The sequence below is a fragment of the Lagenorhynchus albirostris genome, chromosome 5 (assembly GCF_949774975.1).
Source record: "Lagenorhynchus albirostris chromosome 5, mLagAlb1.1, whole genome shotgun sequence".
Classification (NCBI taxonomy): Eukaryota; Metazoa; Chordata; class Mammalia; order Artiodactyla; family Delphinidae; genus Lagenorhynchus; species Lagenorhynchus albirostris.
The window spans coordinates 22,484,377-22,490,456 of record NC_083099.1 but is presented as its reverse complement, the minus strand read 5'-3'; positions in this window follow the sequence as shown (position 1 = coordinate 22,490,456).

The window sequence follows — 6,080 nt, the reverse complement described above, 5'->3', positions numbered from 1 at the left end:
GAGGATACTTTTGGTTCTAAGACATCAAGAGAACCTCTCAGGATTTTGGTGGTTGCTATAAATGAATCAACCATTAACAAAATAAACTGAATAGAAAGATAACTTATAAAACAATAGATGTTATTGCTCTTTGAAGAGCAAAATCATAGTCTACAAAGAGAAGTGCTTCTGTTGTAAACTATTATGTTTGTTTTATAAAAATTAATACGGGATCCTGACACAATACATACAAAACTTTCTCATATATTACTGTTCATTACCAGGAAATAATCAGGAACAATCAAAATAACTTTGAATATTTGTACAGACTATCAGTAATGGGGAAAAATATAGTTATCTATAAAAGAATCCAATTATGCGTTTATTTATTTAAAATTTTTTTAATTGAGATATAATTGACATGTAACATTATATTAGTTTTGGGGTTCAACACAATGACTCCATCTTGGTGTATATTGCTCCATGATCACCACGATAAGTCTAGTTAACATTCATCACCTCACATAGTTACAAATCTATTTTTCTTATGATAAGAACTTTTAAGATCTATTCTGTTAGCAACTTTCAAATATACAATACAGTATTATTAACTGTAGTCACCGTGCTGTACATTACATTCCCATGACATTTAGTTTACAACTGGAGGTTTGTACCTTTTGGCCCTGTTCACCTATTTTGTCCATCTCCCACTCCCCCACCCCACCTCTGGCAACCATCAATCTCTTCTCTGTATCTATGAGTTTGTTTTTTTGTTTTTGTTTAGATTCCACATATAAGTGAGAGCATACAGCATTTGTCTTTCTCTGACTTATTTCACTAAACATAATCCCCTCCAAGTCCATCCATGTTGTCACAAATGGCAAAATTTCCTTCTTTTTTTTTTTTTTTTTTTGCTTTACGCGGGCCTCTCACTGCTGTGGCCTTTCCCGTTGCGGAGCACAGGCTCCGGATGCGCAGGCTCAGCGGCCATGGCTCACGGGCCTAGCCTAGCTGCTCCGCGGCATGTGGGATCTTCCCGGACCGGGGCACGAACCCGTGTCCCCTGCATCGGCAGGCGGACTCTCAACCACTGCTCCACCAGGGAAGCCCGATTTCCTTCATTTTTATGGTTGAATAATATTACGTTGTGTGTGTGTCTATACACGTATAGTATAGAAACATACAGTTTCTTTATCCATTCATCCATCAGTGGACACGGGTTACTTTCATATCTCGGCTACAGTGAATAATGCTGCAGTAACATGGGGGTGCATGAATCTTTTTGAGTTAGTGTTTTCATTTTTTCCAGATAAACCCAAAAGTGGAATTGCTGGGTAATATGGTAGTTCTATTTTTAATTTTGGAGGGAAACTCTATACTGTTTTCCCTAGTGGCTGCACCAATTTTCATTTATTTTTTAATAATTTTCTTAACAAACCAAGTCCTCAAAAGTATGAATGGCATTTATTGGGTTTTCTTCATTTACTTGTTGTTTATTAACAATGCATTAATAGTAAATTTAAGCCTACAAATGGTTTCAAAGTGGATGCTGATTATTTTGTTTCTTTATTATTCATTCATACATTGAGTTTAGGAAAGCCTGCCAGACTTGTCAGCTCATTTGCAGATAGTCTCCAGGGATGACCTTGACCATCAGGATTTAAGTAAAACTGCTCCAACTTCCATCACAAGACTAGGAAACCCTGTAAGAAATTCTGTTTCCATCTTAATATTTCAGGGTTCTTTGTAAGATTTAAATTTATCATTGTTTCCTCTTGCTCTACTTTTAGTGTCTGCCAGACTTTCAACTCTCGGGCATTCTGTTACCTTCATGCCTAGCATTGACCCACACTGGACACCTCCCAGATTGTTTCACCTTTCAAAGGTCCATCCTCACGAGACTGCATGTGCAGCCAACTTATGCTGGTGGTTGGGGAGTAACTCAAGAATAATTAGTTCATTAATGCCCCAGCTGCCTCTTGGAAATCCCTGTTCTCTGCTCATCTCCCTGGCTTCACCCACAGAGGGAGGACCACTGCATCCAGTCATCCTGTTGGGCATTTTCTTCTCCCTCTTCCTCCTTAGACACTTCATCATGTATGATGATGTTAAGCTTCAAGCTGCCCTTGAAGCTTAAACTTCTTCTTACATAAACTCTGCTAAACAATTCAGTAACTTTTGTTTAACTTATCTGGCTGATGGACTGTGCCGGAGTGCTTCACTTTTTATATGTAGGAAGGAGTTTTTCTGAACACACAGTGTCCCAAAGGGAGAAAACGATCTCATTCTCCTAGAGGATGGGGACTCTAGTTATATGCAGTTTTAAACAGCAATTTCTACCCTCTTGGCTACATTCTCTCTGTCTGTCTGTCTGTCTCTCTCCTTTCTTTCTCTGTTGCTCTCTCTTTTGTTGCTCCTCTCTTTCCATCTGTCTCTATTTATCGACAGACCCAACCATCTACACAGTATCACAAATGTGTGAGCAAGGGCAAAGCTCATATACATATGTACTCAAACATGACCTCAGCCGTCTCTGAGCTCACTTTTCCAAAAGGCGTGTAAGAAAATATCATGTGGGCAAGTAAGCTCTTGTAAATGTGGGGAAATTCTTAGATGGATTGCTTCTCACATATGCCCCTCTGGATGATAAAGCAGAGGGATTCTATGAAGATTGTTTTACTGCTGAGTAAGTGGTAAATTATCAGAAGCCTTCACAGATTGATAGAGTTTTGGAGAGAGAGAGAAATAGAACCCCAAACTGAAATCCCTTTGCCACATGGTCACTTTACACCTCTGCTTATATACCTCTAGGAATGTAAGCTTCGTTCCTTTGCGAGAGAGCCAGTTTTATTTTTTCAATAGTCCTAATTATAAATGTTCCCTTTACATCGCATCAAAATGTGACTCTGTACCATCCACTCACGGGCCTTGGCTTTGTTCTATGGAGTCGCATAAAATAAGCTTATTCATTCTTTCGAAGAATAGCATTTCAGACATTTGAAAATAACTCTCATTAACTCCCTGAAGTCATCTCTTTTCAGGTTAAACACCTCTTTTTTTTTCAGGAATGTCTTTTATGTTGCAGCTTCCAGAACCCTCACGTTCCTCACTCTAGTGCTTTGGAGCCATTCCTTTGCATCACTGTACACTCTCAAAATGCCGTATCCAGTTGAATGATACCCACAAAGCAGACGGATAAATGCTGACAGAATTTAATGTAACTGAGCCCATACACTATATTCAGTGCCGAGTCCAGAGAAACTATCCCATCTTTCATCTGGACATTACACTTTTATTAATGCAATATAAGATTGCATTAGCTTTACTGTAAATCAAATGGGCTTATCATATAACATGTCCTGATCATTTCCTCTTAATCTCCGTCCCTTTGCCTGAATCTGGACATCAGATTTCCTGAATCACGATGCAAAGTTTTACATTTATCCTCATACACTTCATTTTGTTGATTTCATCTCATGTTTTCACCTTGTTGAAATTTTGAATCTCTATCCTATCATCAAAAGTACCAGTTTTCCCACCACTCTTTGGGACATGTTTTGCCTTTGTTCGAGGATTTGATTTTTTCAATGAAAGTCCATTGCAATGATGGAACCTGGATTTCTTTGTTTCTGGCTCTGACTGGTATTATAGGACCGCATGTCTTTTGGGGAGATCACAGGATGTGATCACACCTGGTCCTACACAAGTACGGTCAGCCACAGTGTGGATCTGTGAAGTTGTCCTCCCTTCTCCCACCTCCTGTGGGCCTATTAAGCACCTCCATATGGAAATTCCGACTACTATCGCCACTCAGTACCTGTGAGAGCATGGCCGTTGCCACCCGTTTCCAGGCAACAGGCACTGTGGTCTCTCCCAGGTCCTCCTGTCACTTCTGTTGCCCTGAATCACTAAAGGTGCTACATCTCTGAGTGTTCAGTAGCAAAATAAGGGGTGAATACATCCTTCGAACTGCAGTGTTTTATATGCCCCGGTGTCCAACCGCATTTTAACAGAAATTGCCCGTATCAGTCGGTTTTGTTTCTCACTGTGACAATGCTGCCCAACAAATAACACCAGAATATGTGTGGCTTACAAAAATCAGCGTTGAATTTTTACTTTTGGATTCATGGGATGGCTATGGCTCTGCTGGGCTCGAGTAGCATTGCCTGGGCTTAGGCTGCAGGTTGCGTTCAGACATAGGTTCTTATGGAAACGGCAGAAGCTCGAGTACTGAATGGAAATAAATGATGCCTTATAAGGCCTCAGAAAACACTATAACTTTCATCCATATCCTATTGGCCCAAACAAGTCACGTGGCCAAGAAGTATATACTCCAGTCACAGTGAACCATGGCGAGGACAGGAAGGAAAGGAGTCTTCGGAGACACATCTTTCATTTTTATACAGCCTTCTCTTTCATTCTCTTCTTATATACTACAGGAGTCTAGAGAGGGCAGCAAAAGAATCCCTTTGACAAATGCCATATCAGAATCACCTCTTCACCCTGAGGCATAGAGCTTTGTCACTGAGTCAAGCCTATTTTTCCATTTCAAGGTATTTTGTCTTCCCGAGAGTGTCCTAATAAAGAGATGCCAGCAGGCCTGCTCCACCAGTTCCCCAGGCGTGTCCAGACCTGTTTGAAACTAGCAGTAGGTATAGTTATGCTCAAGCTGAGGAGGGCTTTGCACCCTTTGATACCTTCTAAATCAACCTATTTGTGGAAAGAGGTGGGACTCCCTAGGGTACCACAGGAAAGCAACTTTTTTTCCCCTCCATCTGCCTCTTTTATCCAGCTCAGGGCACCAGTTTTCCCCCCAACTCTTTGGATAAAAAGTTGAGTAGATGCGTTGACTTATCTTGTCACTCTCAGATAATGGACTATCTTCCAGTCGTTTTTGCGTATTAAGATCACTTCATTTCGGTAATTAACGTGTTCAGTCCAATACGAGATCCAAGCTCCAAACCTCTCTCTGTTTTTCCAGCTTGGCTTGGCTGTGGCCACAGAAGCCTACCGGGTGGTGAGCACGTGGTCAGCTTCTTCTCTATGTTCTTAAGTGTCTACCCCTCCCCCACTCTGTAGGCTGCCCTGACCCTCCGAGAAGGAAAGCAGGTAGGAGGAGAGGTAAGGGGCAAGGTTGACTAAGGAAATCTGACCTTGGTTTCTCTTGGCCTTGGCAGGTATTTAAAGCTGAAATTTTATCTCGTGCGGACATCCGTGATCGTCTTGCCTGAGTACCCAGATGAATCCCTTGATGTGGTAAGAGCCACCCCTGCAAATGGTTGCTTATAATGTCCTCCCACTCCCACCCCCACTCTGGCCTCTTTCTGCTGACATAGCCTTACCCTGGCAATGCCCAGGTAGACTGCTCTATAGTAGTGCTGGGCTGCACCCCGCAGGCCCACAAGCTCTGTACTTGCCCGGCTTCAAGACTGAAGAAAGAGCCCGGAGTCAGCGAAAGAGACATTAATGGTTTAGTGGATAAGAGGATCTTAACACATCTGAAGCAAGGTCCTGGAGCGACACCCCATTGTGGGACAGACAGTGGGCAGGACATGGTGGCCATCTTTGATCCCTGGGGGGAGGAGGAGGTTACCAGTTATAGGGGGAATTGATATCAGGTGGGCTCATCAGTTACCAGGGGAAGAAGCAGAGGGGTACACCCCTCACCACCCCTTTGATAAGAAAAATCACCTGCTGGGGCCTGAAGCAAGTATGTCAGAAGGTCAGTCATGTGTGTAGGGTGTAGGTGAAGCAGGCACTGGTCTCTCAGCGGATGTACAGAGAGCAAGAGAACAGCCACCTCGAGTGGCCTGACTCTACAAGTAGGCTTCACATTGGGACTTTGGGAAACACACACACACATTTTTTATCTGCCATCAGCGGTACTGCAGGCATTTCCCAATCCTACCTTTTCATCATTGCTGCAAAATGTTTCATCTAGGACCTTGTCAAAAATGAGACACCATTTTACTGTAGATCTTAATTTCCAAAGGGCTCCTCTGCGTCATCCCCAGAAAGCTCCTTGCACGTAACTGAAGGTCAAAGGAAAGGACTTCTTTTCCCTGCCCTCCCCAATAGCAGGGGGCACGGCTGGAGGGGAG